General features: G+C 38.2%; 2 protein-coding genes across 9 annotated transcripts in view; one reads left to right on the plus strand and one right to left on the minus strand.

The window, feature by feature from the left end:
• LOC140277444 (cytochrome P450 26B1-like) overlaps positions 1 to 14,463 on the plus strand; it is a 452,169-nt gene that overhangs the window by 222,663 nt on the left and 215,043 nt on the right. The window lies entirely within an intron of this gene.
• Positions 1 to 14,463, minus strand: part of ank1b (ankyrin 1, erythrocytic b) — a 65,514-nt gene that overhangs the window by 49,811 nt on the left and 1,240 nt on the right. The window lies entirely within an intron of this gene.

Genomic DNA, 14,463 nt, shown 5'->3' on the forward strand with positions numbered 1-14,463 from the left:
TGAATTCTTTTGCTCAAAGAAGCAAGGTCAGACATTATCTGATAGGAAGACCTGAGGGTGGATTTTCATAATCATTAAAGCTCTTTACTACACCAGTTCAAATATGAGTTAATCCGCTCCAAGCTGGTAAAAGCTGTAAATGCAACCATCCACACAATACACAGCACAGCTATAGTCCACCAATTACACCAATTACTATTAAGCAATGAATTGGTGCATCTCAATATAAAACTGACAGAGGGGCACAAAAAAGCATAAACATCCATCACAAATATAGTCACACAGACACATCCCCTTTTAAAACATGGTAAACAAAAGTGTCTCTGTGCTGCTCTGTATTTCAGTAGAGGACACACTGTTGTAACACTTCTGGTTTCAGTGCTGTTCACTTTATCACCCCATCCTCCCCCATCGATCTGTCATCTGCTCGTTTTGAGGTGAAATCAGGCCAAAATTAAAGTCGCTGCCGTTGCCTTTGGACTTTGGCACCACCTAGTCAGATGATATTTTACTGTACCATGAATAAAAAAATTAAATAAATTTTTTGAGATTGGGCTCATGTAGCATTTCAATGATCATCTCAATGGGTTAAATTGGGATTATTGCTTTCTAACAGATTCAATACTAAAACTGTATATTGCAAAATCACAAGATATGTATATAGTCTTGTCACATTAAATACACAAGCTTAATGAGCACAGAGTTCAGTCTTTAACTTTTGGTACTTTTGGCATATATTATTCACGGAACTATGTGTTAATCAGTCTTGAGTCATAGATTCTGACATCAAGGCTACAAGCTCTTAGATTCTGTAAGAACAGACTGGCGTCATTGTACTTCTGCACAAATATGACATTTTCATGATATGATAAAAAATCAGTCTGATATCAAGAGCAACTCAGTGAGAAGAAAATTCAGTTAACTGCACTTGGAAAAAAAATCAAATTCATATGAAAAACAGTGTTTATATGACAAACAAAACTGAGTTACAAAACCATCTAAGTAAATTAACCACAAATCTAACTGTGGACGTCACTATAAGGCCATTGCAGTATGGAGTCAGTGAAGCCACAGCTGGATGGGAAATGTCAGAGTATCTGAGACTGTAGTATTGTGGGAGAGATAGATGGGCTAAGAGGCGCAGGGCAGTCGGTGAGGGGGGCAGGCACAGCCCTCTTGTGACATTGACTGACTGACTACCAAATCACTCATGTCATGAATTAAGACTGTAGAGGGCACAGGTGCTGACACATACTAACTCACACAAGCAAACTGGCAGACACTAGAGAAGTGCACATGGCATTAAACAGTATATGTGGACTCAAGAAAATACAGATGTAGAGGATAGCATGCACACAAAAGTGGACCTGATAATCAATTAATGAACAGAAATGTCAGCGTACACACACATTGTAACATGCTACATCATCTTCAGCCCTTTTGCCAACAGTTGGTCACAGAAGATGACATATGTTCCTCACTGCAGGATGTAAAGTCTCCAACACATACAAGCCTGCACATGTTGGCTTAGTGCTTGCAGTGGGCTGTGCATACAACAGGTTACGTCATTGGGCTTCCATATGGGCAGCTGTCGTCAAAAGTGTCTAGTGCATCAACCACATCTTATCCACACCTTATCAAAAATGTTTAGAACTCTTAAATTAAGCGTTTACAACCACAATTGCAAACCAACAATAACCTACATTCAGGCTGAAAAGATAATTTCCTCAATACCTCACAATGAGGAGAGATTGAGGCAATTACTGACAGGAAAACTATACCAAATACAGTATATCTAACCTGTGAAAATATAACAGCGCATGCCTGTCATATCAAGTTATACAAAGTTATTAGTTTGACCATCAGGCTGTGTCTCTTACATGACATGATGAAGACACACAATGCTTAAACAACTAGAAATGCATTCAAATGCTCAAACACAAATGTTAACCTTGACAGATACTAACTAGAATTAATTGGAATGGTGCAAATCTAAATCTGGTAATGTGTTTCTCAGCTCTCAGTTTATTTAAACCTTTTAAAATAAAAAAAGTAAAGTAGAGAGAGAAACCTTGTGAGCCCACAAGACTGAGGAACAAACTACAAGAAGGGAGATAGAGATAATATGAGATATAATATATTCAAGATGTATTACTACTTATTTGTATCAATATGTACCAGTGAGTTACAAGTTATCAATGTTGCTAAATATGGAATGCATCTTTGTTTAAAGACACATATTCGAATATCTAAGTTCCAGCCAATCCACAGCAAAGCGTCCCCACTGTGTGTGTCTGTGTCAGTGACAGCAGGTTATCACTAATCACCCAGTGGGTGGAAGCTCACAGCAGTTGCCAACATGCTGAAAGAGTGATGGGGGCACAGGGATGTGACAGAAGATGAAAGGGGAAAAGTCATTGAGGACGAATACAAGAGAAGGTAGAAGACAAGATCACAGGAAGGAATGGCTACTTTCAGCTGTGAGGTCACATCTACCAAGACGACCACAAAGAAGCCCGCGGTCTCTAAAAATAGCAATGATACAGCAATATCATTAAAGGATACAGTGCCAAGCTCTGTTTTGAGGCTTCTCAATGCTGTGATAGATGATAGAAATTCTGTAACATGACATTGAAAAACATAACTGTTACTTACACAACCAGCATCAGAATAGTAGATAATCCTAAACATACCAACATGAGATAATGGCATTAATCTCAGCCACTGGTTGCCACTGATGATGTGATATAGTTTAAACAACTGTGGATGTTCCCTAAACCAATCAATGGTAACATGAATCATGAATCAGCAATCTACGTGGCTTCATACAGTACGGGACATTTTAGCCCACAAGGAGCTATTTATCAGCTCACCAAGCTCCAGATAGCAGGGTCAGGCCTGAGGCACAAGAGATGAAAGCACAGCCTGTCAATTTATCAGCAAAGCAAGTGCCTTGTCAAGCAAAATACAGTTTTTCTTTGTTAAGTCCAGAGCAGAAAACAGAGCTGGAAAACTGCATCAATCTGAAGCTGAGCACATTAAGATATAAAAAAACATAAAACATGGCACAAGACCATCACAATGAAATTAAGGCAAAACCAAAATTCCAGGCTTCATCAATCTCCTAAAATAAGTCAGTTGTTAAGTTACTTGCTGACTGCTAAACGATGCATGCTCTTAAAGCAATTTTCTTTATTTTTTTGCTCTTAATTCTGTTGAGTTCCTGCAGCACACAAGCTTTTAATTTATACCAATTCAAAAATGCATTGGAACCAAAAATCCAACAATCTGTACCTTTTCAGGCTAAATAAACTCACTAAAATGTAATTGTAAGCTTTACCCAAACTTATCGAGAACATTGACGCAAAATGGCTGGCAAAATTGACAGTGTCACATGGCATCACAATGAGAAGACACTGAGCTCTTCCCAATGCTCAGGCTATAATAAACTGTATGCACAAGGGAGAGCTAAAAATATGGGCTAGACAAGCTGACACACTGCATTTGCAGAAAGCTGCATTTCATTCAGAGCACCATCAATCATCCTTCAGGAGCTGCTGATGCTTGTTGTATGTACTGTGGCTTAAACATGTGATTGGAAAGTGTGCGGTTCAACCCAAAAATGCCTACACAACCTCAAGACTTTCGCAAAGAACATCTCAGAGGAAGATTGTTATCAAAAGACACAGTGCTTTCAAAGCTGAGCAGTTGATGCTTCTGGCCCTCTAACTGTACTATAATAAAATATTTTCCATGCTAAGTCATATAGAAACCTCATAAAAGATTTATGAATAAAGAAAAACGTTTTGTGCTGTATTGACAAATGTGAAAGTTGTCTTTTCTCTATTTCCCATGGTTGATGCAAAGTGCAGTGAAATCAATCACTCGAGACTTTTTGCATGCTTCAGTGAGCTCAGTTTCTGAATGGTAATGAAGGAGAATAGGCCACAGTTAAACTATAGGATTAACGAGTGTTTTTAATGCATGCTATATGCATACTTGAGAGCCTGTGCGTTTTTTCTTTCACCTTGCCTGCCTTCCCCGTGGGACCACTGGTGCAGCGCAAGCAAGACACACTCTGTCACCCTGTCAGTCAGTCATATAACCTTAAAAGAGCTGAGTAAGACTGGCTGCTTCATTACAATCAGGCCACGATCCACACGTGTTTCAGCTTGTGGCTTGTGCAAGTCATAAATGTGAGACAGAGAACAGCACAATAAAAACATGCATGTGAGTTTCCAAGAGAGTCAAAAGGGTGTAAGTATTCTTGATGGGTCATGCAAAAAGGTCATTAAAGCAAGTCAGGCAAAGCAGTTACAATAAAGTGTGATACTCTGTGGTTTGGTCAGCTGGTTCACCCTCCCTTTATCATGCATCACAATACTTTTTTGTATCACAATACTATCTCACAGCTGTCCAACCTAGTGATTTTGTTAACTCGCAGTGCTGGTGTGACTGAATCATAGAGTGACTCATGGAGAAACAGCCGAGATTGTCTGTTCCGATGAGAGAATTCCACAGTCTGCAGTATACTCACTAGCCCGGCTCTGCTGCTGCCTCTTGTGACGTTGGTAAAAGAAGCTAACAGGAAGCATAGAAAATGGGAAGTAAGTTGTACACGGAAGACGCAGACATTTTATCATCCCTTCGGGTGTCATTAAATTACGTCCTTCTTTGGTTTCACAATTGTTTTGGAAACGGTACAATAGAAAGGTTGACATTTAGTGCCTACAGGACAGTATTACACTTCCATCTGTTCCTGCGCTTCTGCTGTCATCATTTAAATGCTAAAATCATATTTACTGACTCGCATGCTGTTCTGGCGCATGACTGTGTCAACATTTAATTAATGCTCTCAGCCTGGAACTATGAGTTAAGACTGCTAATTGATTGTTCATTGGATCATTTTTACACAAGTACCTGAATGTTTGCCGAGCTGTGCGTATGACTTACAGCTGATTGCTCACGTCTCAGATAAACAGGTAGAAAAGAAAAGTGATCTCTGGGGAAACACTTTGTTTTGAGCGCTGTGGAATGTTTGTTTGTGTTTAAAAATTGTGTTAGACCTCAAGCTCATCAAATGTAAAGCAAAAAAAAAAAAAAAGCATCAGTGTTGGATCAATGGCCTGTAGCCAATATCTTCATGATCTCATGGGAGTATAAAGAGATAGATAGATGTAGGCAGGGTGGTGGAAGGACAGATGGGACCAGAAAAGAGCCAGTGAGCATCATGTTTTTCTGTGAATAAATCTCCATGTCATTTAATGACATGTGGGACAAACAGTAAGTAAACATTTGGTACGATATGCTGCATGAGCAACACATGCTCACCAGTCAACGTACACACTCTGAAGAAGGGGACATATCACCATGCTTGGACGCTGCGCATATTTAAAAATAAATGCTGACACCACACATACTCACCTCTCCACACTTTTGAAGTTTGGTTTGTAGCTTGACTGCTTGATGATGCAAAGCAGTGGTTCTATACTATTTCTAAGACCTTAAGAAGTAAAAATACTTGTGTACGTTTACCACCTGGGTTTTAATTTAGTGGAACTTCTCCAGAGGAGAAGAGGTTGGGCAAATGTGGTGCCGCGTCTTTAGTAGCTGAGTGATGTAGAGAGTGGCAGTGATGCGAGTTTGTTTGGCTGAAAGCAGCATGTTGAGGATTCCAAACAGAAAGCTTTCTAATTGTCTCTGAATCCTGAGTAAACAGACATTTGAGGGCTGCAGAATGTATGTGGACTAAGCTGTGCTACTTTGCCAATTCATACTTTGGATACATATTGTATATTGGATAACTGACTTACCTAGTCTACTTCTTTGGTGACACTTGAGATAGTTCAATCCAGATTTCAATATTATTCTGAATCTTCTGGCCTTCAACAGTTATTGTACACTGGTTCAAACACTAAGAGAGCTAAGCAATGCAGTAGCCAGTGATAACGGGCTGTCTCTTTCAGTCTCCCAGAGTGACCCAAAATTTGACTCTAAAAAGGCATTTGGCCATTTCAGCAGATTATTCACACACACTGGGCTACATTGTGAAAGCAATTTGAAACAAGAGAGTTTAAGTACTGGATTGTCACAAAGCATAAATCCTCTCTTCTCATTCACTACAAATGAAAATGTCTGGTACAGCAACTTTTCCTACATACATATTTTTTCCCAGTAACATTACAAATTCTGCCAATAATCCGTAAGTGAAAACCACTGACAAGAGATGTGAATGACAATGTTAATGTTGTTGCACTGAAATCTTCTGCTTGGCAACTTTGGGTTCTGGCACTTGATTGTACCATACTTTTCAACATTATTGTAGATCCATTACGCCACAAAAACAGCACAGGAACACTTCAAGGGAAACCAAGAAAGAGCTTTAAAATGTCCCAGTTCCCAATTTCATGACAGATCCAAAGAATACACTTTAGCGATATTTGGATAATTGATCCAAAAACATGCAACCCTCAGGACCCAATGGATCCACTATGGGTATCCCAGTGCCAGGTCCTGTGTTTTGGTGGAACAAGGGGGACCCGACAATATTCATCAGATTTAAATGTTGTAATGTTTAACGACTGCACACTTATATATATATATATATCACTTATATATATATATATATATATATTTATATTAGTTATTAGCCCTATATTGATTATTAATTTGACTGCATGGCACCATGATGATGGAATGATTTACCAAACCAAAACCTAAATAGAATTGGCACTTCATGATTAGGATTTCTTACTGCACAGAAGCCTGAATACTGTTCCTTAATTGTGAACCACTTTGATTGAAAGTGTTTGCTAAATTGGTACATTAAAATGTAAAGTGATCTAATTGAGTCAACAGAAGCTGCTTTGGGGATGTACAACGATATCAGTCTATGACAAGAATAAGCTGATAGAAATTTTGAAGTGGCATATAACAAAAACATCTTTGCTAGTTGTATCTAATTTCAGGAATGTTGCTGGGAGAGGATAAAAGCTTAAGTAAAGTAAAGATGAAGGATACAATTTTGGTTAGAATGTTATACAAAGATTCACATGACATATTTTCAATAAGAGTAGAAGTAACAACAATCATGTCAGTTACAGGATATCACTGACAGTCAGGATGGAGGAAGCAAAAAAGGAGGGAGAGGTGAGGGATCACAGTAAAATGGAGGGATGCAGAGAAATGGATACAGCAAGGCCCTCGATCAAGCAGAGAAATGGATAGAAAGGGACAGATAGCTGACAGAGAAATGCACTGAGGGTGCAGCAGACGAACAAACTGTTGTTACATTTTTTCCTCCTTCCGTCTCGAGTTAAAAATTGAATTAGCAATGAAGTATTTATACAAGTGCAGTGTGGATTTTCCAACTCAATGCCCATGCAGTAGACATCAAAGAAGGATAGAGCTAGTAAACATGCTCTGATGTTTGTTATCACCTTTTCCTTTTTCAACAAATTTCTTCATTTTTCAAATTTCATTTAGCCATTATTTACCAAGGTCAGTCCCACTGAGACACAATTATCTCTTTCCAAAGGGAAGCTTGGCCAAGACAGCAGCTTCAAACATTAAGATTCAAGGGTTAAAACAAAGAAGGCAAGGGGCCTTCAAAATAAAATACAAGTCAAACAACAATAACACAAAAACAAATACAGTCAGATCAGAGCAATAAAGTTAAATAATGGGGCTTTCATGTAAAGCAGGAGCAAGGACGGTATGAGGCTATGTTACAACTTTAAACCAAAGACAACCAGGAGAGGAAAAAAGATAGAATTATAGTCAGAGAGAAAGAGCTGCAAAGAAGAAAGCATTTTGAATCAACTGAAAAGAAACACTGAGTCTGGGGTCTATTGTGTTCCCAGCCCAGCTGCCATCATTGAAGCTCTCTGACATCAGAGTGTGAAGTGAAAAATAACTTGGATCTCTGAAAGCTGCTGATGTTAAAATTAACCTTTAAGTGGCTTAACAAGTATAGAACCAATACTTTTCACACAATAGTTGTCTTTTTAAATCTTATCGCCTCTGTGATGCATTTTTTATAAAGTGTGTGTGAACTCATGAGTACCATCAACTAGGATAGATTGGTCATTGAGTAATGAACCTGAAGAGAGGGGAGCCATTCCATTTGTCATCAGACAGCAGTTCCAGTAAAACGTGACACTCCTTCTCACCATCCAGACACACATAGTGATACACACACACAATCAATTAAACCACCTGCGTATGTACCCTTAAGTGGATAAAAGAAAGTTAAAAAAAAGTTTTTTATATCTTACCACATTTCTTACTAGTCTTCTAAAGCCACAGCAAGGAGATAATATATGCCTAAAGTCTAATGTATTCATAACAGTTAAATGACTAGATTGAAAAAAAAATCAAATTTTCAGTTAGATTACAAACACAGTAAGTGAACTGAAGCTTCAAAATTGTATTTACAGCTCAATATCAATGAATTACATGATATACAGTAGCTACATTTTAAAAGCTTGTTTAATTAGTCAGTATTTATAAAATAAAAAATTAAATAGCTTTGCTTGGAGCCTAAAATCAATATAAAAAAAACAAAATGAAAGCTGTTACAAACACAATGTCATGATCAATATGCAAGAATCCAACAGCAAAACTTTTTTTTTCTGATAAGGCATTACATCCACTCGCCAGCACGTGGACTGTAAAATGTGTTGGAAAGGGATGGAGTAAGGGTGTGCCGGAGAGAGGCTGCTTTCGTGCATTAGTGGGCTCCTGCAGGCCACAAGATTCTTGTAGACCTTCAGGAGAACTAATTCCATTACATAATGCCCTACTACTGCCCTGCTCTAAGTGTATGTGGGTGTGTGTTCTTTGTCTGCATGTCACTGTGTGTGGCATTGTGCCATTCTGCATCACTTTCACTTTTTCTCTAGTACATCTTATAATTAACAGTGCTCACACGATTTTGCTAATAAGCTTTGATGAGTCACATGCATCATTAGTGTAGCTATACATATATATAATGTGGGTCAATTAGGAAAAAATGGATTGTAACTGCTGAATATTTTAGATGTCCCTTTTAATGTGAACATGCATATAAATCTGAGACCAAGCTGAGAGTGTAAATAAAGCAACAAGCTATTTCCCTCCAGCATTTTTTTTCTAGCTGCTGATCTGTAGAGCAAGTTAGCCCTCTCATCAACTAGAGATGCTCTCATCCATCTTGTCAACATTCAACCATGTGCAGTGTCCCATCGTAATCACCACAACACACATCCATCACTTCATGCAACCAATCAGGTGGTCAAAGGGTCACAATAAACTCAGCCAAAAGATTTTCAGTCATTACGCCTGTCCTTTCGTGCCAGTGCTTCACATTGGCTGGCCTTGCTAACAATGCTGATGAATGCTTTGGCTCACAGGCCAGGCTGGCAGATGAGCTATACCTCTTGAGGAATTCTCATGTTTATTCTATTACTCTGTATTTCCAAAGCTGAATAATGTTCATAATGTGGCAGCTGGAAACATACGAGAATTGCGGTTGGATAGTCAACAATGACAACCAAAATTTAGCATAAATTTGAAAAATTACTCTCATGATATTCATCAAAAATGTCTGAGAAACCATGCTTATCTAAAATCCTTTTGATCTCCATGTCTCATAATGTGACAATTGAGTACTAGAAAAAACCTCTGGGAGTTTTGATGAATATCGGCCATCATGTTTCTGCTTTTGAATCGTCTGTGTTGTTTTAGGTAGAAATCCAGAGCAACATCTGATCCAGTATCAGAGCAGATACTCAGCTGGTACACAGTCGTGTAATCCTAGGCAGCCAGGTAAATATAGCCTGCGGTAGCTATGCTGCTTCACTCTGTTTGACCTTGGCTCATCCTACACTCCCTTTCCACAGAGGGTATGAAGAGGCCCTATTAGTCACAATAGTGACATTTATTTATCTTGCTTTACAAATGAAAAGCATGCATACCTGAGGTGTCAAATTGCCACCAAAGTTTGCAGCAGTTTTGAAAAGCTTAGCTCTGGGCTTCTTGTAGATTTCAGCTGCATTACCTCATACGAATCAAATAAAATGTCCGTGCTTCTTTCACAGCTTGGTTCATTCTGAGCTGTGTGATGTGCAACAGAAAGTTAGTTTTGCTTAAATTATTTGTATTAATTCATACTTGTACACAATTAAGCTTATAATTACCAAAGTCAGCAATGTGGATGATAGCTCAAAAATAATTCTTGATACTATCTGGTGTGTTGTTTTATATGAAGACATTAGTGGGCAGAGAGGGAAAAAAAAGAGAGTAAAGAGTGAGGAGAGCTGTGGCTAATTAGTGTCGGGTATCCATAAGGTTACATAAAAATGGAATGAGATACCCTGAAGGCCACACACACATAAACTGTATGTGAGCACACATGCACTTCTTTGAAAACATGAGCAAACATAAATTCATAAAAAAAGGCACACGCTGTCCATTAGCAGAACTTGGGATCCATCACTGTATTAAGTGTGAGCCTGGAGAAAACAGGGAAATGCACTGGCCTGAGGGGCCTTATGTTGAGCACTACAATAAAAGCTTTGATGTCCCAGATTGGTTTCAGTCATTGCTTACAGGAAATGGAGCATGAACCAAACTATCAGTAGTTTGAGGTTAAAAAATATTAATACCACTTTTGGCATTTGTTCTTGTTGATCAAAGACATGTAATTGAAATAATCAATACACTTTAGCTGGCCATGTTCTCAGAATGAAAAAAATAATTTATAGTAGCTGTGTACCAAGCTGGAATTCAATATATGCAGTGGATATTTATAAGGCCAAAATGGAATTTCATCTCCAGCCAGCTCTGACAATCACTAGTGACTGATGGTAGATCCTATCAGCTGTCAGGTTCCCTGTTGAGTTTCTGACTACGAGTGCCATGGATTTGTTAAACAGTGCCCAATCAAGCAGTGGTGTCACTCTGTGCCTAAAGATACAGCAAGTTCAACAAAGACAGGAGAGTGAAAAACTTTTGGATGTATACTTTTGGATGTGCGGGATTTCCATCTAGTTTCTATGTTCTCTTTATTGTGTTCAAGGTCTTTTCAGACATTTTTTGCATTCATCTGATGGACCTTTGAATAAGTAATTACAACATTTGTTTTTTTGCCCCAGACGTTTATCGGAAGGGTGAACTAGAACATGGAAAATAATCAGAATATTTATTGTCTACAGCTTTTATATTACAAAAGAAAAAAAAGGAGATTATAGAAATTATAAAGCAGATTATAGAGGGAAAGTAGATGACAGTGGTCAGCTCCGAAACTATCCTGCAGCCGTATGGCATATACCATACCTAGCAAAGCTCTTTTCTCGGTAGATTCCCTAACTACATGACTGTGCTGTCTGTACCGAGCTCTGATCTCTGCAGGCACTGTAGTGAATAACCTTTTATAGAGAAGAGTAGCGAAGAGAGATCCCATGCTGCCAAGTTTGATCTATACTGAGTGGTCCAAATTAACATCCCTGAAACACTAAGATCAGCCTGTTCCTTCTCTCCCCCTTTCTGTCTCTTTGACTTGCCTCCGTGTGCCTTCTGGAAGCAAAGCAATGATCTTCTAGGGAAGAAAGATAGATTCAGACTGAGAAACACAGTGAAGAAGGTGTGGTTGATAACTGAGGTCAATCACTTAGAGGCATTGAAGCAGAGATGGCTTTTTTGCTGTGAACTCTTCCTCAATGCTGCGTGGACTGTACCTTAAGCTTGTGAAAGCTAGCCGGCTGCAATAACAGGGATGGGTGACATTGCTTCATGACCTTTTCTCATTTTGAACAAAAGATACGTAGATTAGAGTATATTTCGGGCAAAATAAATGCAATGAGATCTTTTTAACTGTACATAAACTCAAACATGTTTGCAAAATAGTTTTATATATTAAAAGATTACTAAAGACAAGCACAACTTTAAAGCATGCCAGTGTACGTTAACTGTTCACTGACTTTCAAATAGAGTATAGCACTGTTGTGGTAGGTGGTCAGGTCCTAAAGAACATGTCCATAATGGTAATATTAAAATAAAGGTGACCACTATGACAAAAAAGGAAGTAGTAATCCTCAGTCTTCTATTCAAAAACTAAAGACTCATCATCTCAGCAATTTCAGAGAATAAAAAATGGAATCTTATGTCATGTGGTCAGCATTATGGAAAATGTTTTGATAACATTGTGTTGGAAATCTGGAAGAATCTGTGCAGTTCTTTTCTTCATAAAGCATTGTGCCCTATCTGAGATGTTACTGTCTACATTCCCCAGGCATGTAAAGGAACAAGAAATTCAACAAAACAATGTCAATTAGTCAAGAAATTTAGCTGAGGGGACTATGTTCTCAATAAGAATAGTGTTGTTATAACAAACAATGATCCTAACAAATACAATGGTCAGTCTGCAGTTGTTAAGAGAGGCTTTTGGACAGCAGGAACCTTTCCACGGTTCTTATAACTATTTGAAAAAGTGCCTCAACTTTTTTCATTCACACTAAAAGAGCTGTGGCCACTTGTAGTTCACAGAACAGCTTCAGTGTTTCCTAACAAAAGGAGAACTCTCTGTGATGCCTCTCTATGGTGACAGGTCAAAACTGTATGACTGTATGGGGATAGGTCCAGACATGCATACAGGGATTGGTTGAAAGTACAAGTGCAGCTAGAATCCTCCCTAATCAAGTGAATGCATAAAATGAAAATATAAAAACAAACTTGTACATTCTGGAAAAAAGTCAGACATATAAATATCATATCTTGACATTACCCTCAAAAGACCTACTTAAAAAACAAAGGAATTAAATTGAGAGTTAATTAAGCCGATATGCTATAGAGGAATTACCTCATCATTTTTGGTTTTACACCCGTCAGCTAGCTGTTACATCTCTTTAGCATTCCTATTTCTGGTGCAAATGTAGCCAGAGAAAAATATAATAAATAGGATCATAAACATAACATGATGGTTGCCAGCAGGAGAGTAGCTTAACAAGTAATGATGCCAACATTTATGTGCAAAATTTGAAAATTCCCAGTCCCTCCTACAGTATAATAAAATTGATTTCCCTTCAATACATTTATTGGTAACAACAGATACTTAATTTATTCAACCAATAAAACCCCCCACAAACCTATCAAACTGTATGTGTATATTTGCTTACTTATATAACTGTGTAGTTAACTGTAACAAGCAATAACAGTAGCAGTTTCCCCACAATTGGGCAGACCTACTGGGCCAACAAAATAATGTCTTTCTTTTATTTCAGTGGCAAAAATGGTGGCAAATATCTGTTGATTCAGAAATTGGTCACTTGAAAACCAGAGCCTCTATTTCATCATCTCTCTCTTGATGTGAGGTGAGCACCACTGCTGTTTAACCCTTTCAAGTACTTATTTGAAAAATGATTGAAGACTGCCTTCAGTACCATCTGATCAAAGCCAAATTGAAAAAATAAGAAAAATAATTCTATGATATGAGGGCTACATTTTGTATGTTCCCTAATTATTCATTATTATTAACATCCCAACCCCTCCCTGCCCAGGTTAAAAATCATTGTCAGTCATCTCATCAGTATTCAGCATTCATGTGCTTTTCACCTGTTTCCTCTCAATTTTTTTTGGGTTGTGAAAACTCTCCCATTGCTCTAGAGGAGAAACGCAATATCTTACTACTGAACAATATATCACCTTAACAACTTTATCCACCCACAGTAGTTTGACAAAAAAAAAGCAGCAAAAACAAGCAGATCAAATTATTAGAAGCTTCTGCACAATGGTGGAACTCCCGGTTTAGCATTCAACAAGCACATGAAGAAAAAGAGACTGTACACCACGAGTACCCCAGCTGTTCTGAATCCATATTTGTAATTTCCATTTTGTGACATACTTAGAACTCTATTCATTATCTACATACCAAATCTGTTTCTATATCACTGATAAACGCGAAGTATCTGTTTCACACTATCAGACGTATAATGAATACATAATGACGTGTACATTCTCTTCTGCTGCCAACACCACATCCTAAAGGAAAAAAAAAAGAGAACAGCAACTGATAGCAATTTTTTAACCCTGCTCTTCAAATGGAGTGATGCTCCATGCAAACATTTCCTCACCTACTCAACATCCACCATGTACAATGGAACATGTATTTCTCCAAATCAGTTACACACAGCGAAGAATGAGACAGGGCGACACAACCCCAATAAAATCTGCACCGAATGGCACAGCAAGAGTGGGAAAGTGCATTGGAGACGGGAGATGTGGGGGTGAATGAGGGGTCTCGTGCTCAACTGATGACATTCTGTTCATTCAACAATTTTAAATATTAAGTTCTCACTAAAATACCTCTGACAGATAATGGATTTCTCATTTAAACAACCAGCGGAGCACTAACATGCCCCCAAAATACACATATGCATTCAAAGTGCTTCTGTTATTGGAGTGTACCTCCATCTTCCCCCTCGATTT

This window comes from Leuresthes tenuis, unplaced genomic scaffold (assembly GCF_036924035.1).
Source record: "Leuresthes tenuis unplaced genomic scaffold, fLeuTen1.0.hap1 SCAF_19, whole genome shotgun sequence".
NCBI lineage: Eukaryota > Metazoa > Chordata > Actinopteri > Atheriniformes > Atherinopsidae > Leuresthes > Leuresthes tenuis.